Genomic DNA, 3,216 nt, shown 5'->3' on the forward strand with positions numbered 1-3,216 from the left:
TATTTTTTATTAAAGATAATGTATTTTTTTCTAGCAGTAAAACTGACACCAATCTACCTCATATTTTGCCTTGAAAGCAGGTTTTCACAGCTATTACTTTTGCAAAAGCCTATAATATGATATGAAGTGTATTTCTGTGTAGATCTTGTCTTGCCATGGTATACTTTAAGGGTAAAGATAGCACATTAGAGGGGCAACAGTAATTTTAATGACAGCATCTAGGGTAGAGTGTCTCACTGGAGTTTAGCAATGAAAAGTTTTTTGCTCATTTTAATTGATTCTGGAAAACATTGCAGAATTGCAAGACAACCCAATTGAAAATAATACTTCAGCAAACTGCGTTGTTAAATTATTGAACTAAAGTACCTACAATAGAACATATTCCTTGACAAGGTATATAATGTATATTTAAACATATTTTAGTGCTCTGCATAAGTGCAGTGAATTAATAACCAGAGTATAGCTGCACAAACTGATTATTTGACTGTTCAAATCAAGCTCTGTACAGGTGAGGGTCATTGGTGTAGATTGTGTTAATTTACAAACTGAAGAAGCAGCTGTGTGGATGTGTGTTCTTCACAGAATCTAAGAAAAGCAGCAATCGTCACACAACCAAGCAGCTGCTTCTTCTTTTGTATAACTTTAAATGGTAAATTATCCAACCAACACCAATGACCCTCACCTGATTGCCAGCACCTGATTTCTGCAGACCCTAATCTGAATAATCGGTTTGCGTGGCACTAAACCAGAGTTATATTTAAACAAGCCCATCCTATTAAACCTTTGGAACTCTCAGTTCAGCCAAGTAGATTGTTTTGTTTTGTAAACACAACTAATAATGTTGATAAGCTCACAAATAAAAAAATAAAAATAAAGTGTAAATATTTGTCTTTAAACGTTTTGTTATGTACACATTCTTTTTCAGCACCTAAGGCACATTTACGCAATATAATAGTTTTTTATTTTTTTTTGTTGTTGTTGAACTGTAAAACAACAAGAAACAGCTGTAACAATCACCTCATTTGATATCTGTTAATCAAACCACTCGGCAAGCAGTTTGTTCTCATGCTGCATGGTTTGTTGTTTGTCAATCCTAGACTTCCATCTCTATTATGGCTAACATGTTTTAATTCCTTCATTAATTATAAACAGTCATGCTCTTAAGAGGTACAGCAACGAAGAGTCATGAACTACTGTATGATTTACCATAAGTAATCAAGTCATTAACATATACAAGCCAAAGTTTTTCAGGGAAAGCTCATTTTTAGAAATTGCTGCGGTTAACGACCGGTAAATATATATATATATATATATATAGATATTATATATATATATATATATATATATATATATATACTATAAGACTTGAACTGCGATTTCCTAATATCACCACAGAAAGTGGTCAGGACTTATTGACAAACAGTCATGGGACTGTCCTTATAGGGTAATATATATATATATATATATATATATATATATATATATATATATATATATATATATATATATATCTTTGTTGCTAGTCTGTTTCAATCAAGATGGACAAGACAGCAGGTCTTACAAGTCTGATAGAGGACTGCTTCTTGGTTTGTAAGGTGCTTCCAGAACCAGGAAAAATTATGATAATACAGGCCATTCTGGAAAACAAGTCCACGTGCTAGAATACAGCAACACACACTACTTGTAAATATGCAATAAGAGCACATAAAAAACTTACATTGTTTTTTGTGGAGTTGTACAAACCAAGGTCTAGCTGTGTACAGGTTTTGCTAATACAACTTGGATGTGGACTGCCTTGCTTTCTTTCTCTATCAATCCAGTATTTGTTCAACAATGACAAGGATATTTCAGATTAAATGGATCTGCATGAAAAGTGTTCCTCACTTGAGCACACATTCCTCACCACATTTATCTGCATGTTTTAGCAGCAATCCTGTTTGACAGATGGAGATGCATATCTAATTCCTAGCATCTTGTAGCTTATGGTAAAGCCTTCCCTATACTGATATAATCTTTATAATCAGATTCAGAGCTTGATTCAGATGTTTATTGGTAGGTTTATTTGTGGAATAAGTACTCCATGGACAACAGTGAAAGTTTATTTAAACCCTAATTTCTTTATGTTGAGTTATTACCCTTGGAGGAGCGCATGAGCAAGTTTTGTACCGAAGCACTATTTCTGTGATGTGCTGTAGAGTTGTGGTTCAGTTTTATGAGGTCCCTTGTGTTTTTGAAGCTTGCTTGTACTTGTGTCCTGACGCCATTTGTAAAGATGCCTTCAGCGAGCAGTATTCCAGTTGAGGAAAAAGAAAAGATGTCTCCGTTTTTGCCTCATTTAAGCTCGGCTAATGAATACAAAAACTATCTGCAGCACAGCTAGGGCTTGACTTAAAAAAAACCCAAAACTGTTTGAATCATTTCAGGGAAGTATTACAAATGAATGCTATTAATTAAAAGTTTTGATTTTTTTTTCTTCTAAGATAAGGGACTTCACACACTATTACTGGCCCAGTTGAATTGCATTCAATCAGTTCTCTATACATTTACAGTGTCCAATTATTTTACCCCTGATTTTCTCCCCAATTTGGAATGTCCAATCATTTTTTCCCCCTCACTGCAGCGATTTCCCACAACAGCTCAGGATATCTGAAGGTCAGTGGGTGTCCTCTGATCCCACGACCAAGCCAACTGCTTCTTTACACCCAAGGACTCGAGCACTGTTGTCTGCTAGCTACCTGCCTCTTGACGACAAAAGCCAGCCCTGCAGGACTCTGCCTGAGCACAGCCAGGACGTAAACCTGCGCTCCCCTGACTGTATGACTCCCCCTGCACGCCACACAGACATGCTTTTACCAAGTGAGCCACTCAGGGCCCCTGAGGTTCCTCCTTTACTTAATTACTTACAGTAATGTTTGGGATAGGATGTCAGCTCACTACCAGTCACTTAGAGCCAGGCTCTGTAAGTGGAGCAGTAGGGATCTTTTGTACCAGAAACCGCCACACCTTCAAAATAAAGTGCCCCAGAAGGTCTAAGTCATTATATCTAGCTGTTTTCAGTATCCAGGTTATTTCAACTGACTAAAAGTTTGTAATTCACTGTACTCCCAGCAAACTCAATTTATAGCATTGGCCTCCCAAACTTTTAAACTAAAAACACTCTTGTGTATTTAAAATGTATTTTCTACCTATTGAATTTGTTATTGACTTTACAATTCA

This window comes from Polyodon spathula, chromosome 13 (genome assembly GCF_017654505.1).
Source record: "Polyodon spathula isolate WHYD16114869_AA chromosome 13, ASM1765450v1, whole genome shotgun sequence".
Lineage (NCBI taxonomy): Eukaryota > Metazoa > Chordata > Actinopteri > Acipenseriformes > Polyodontidae > Polyodon > Polyodon spathula.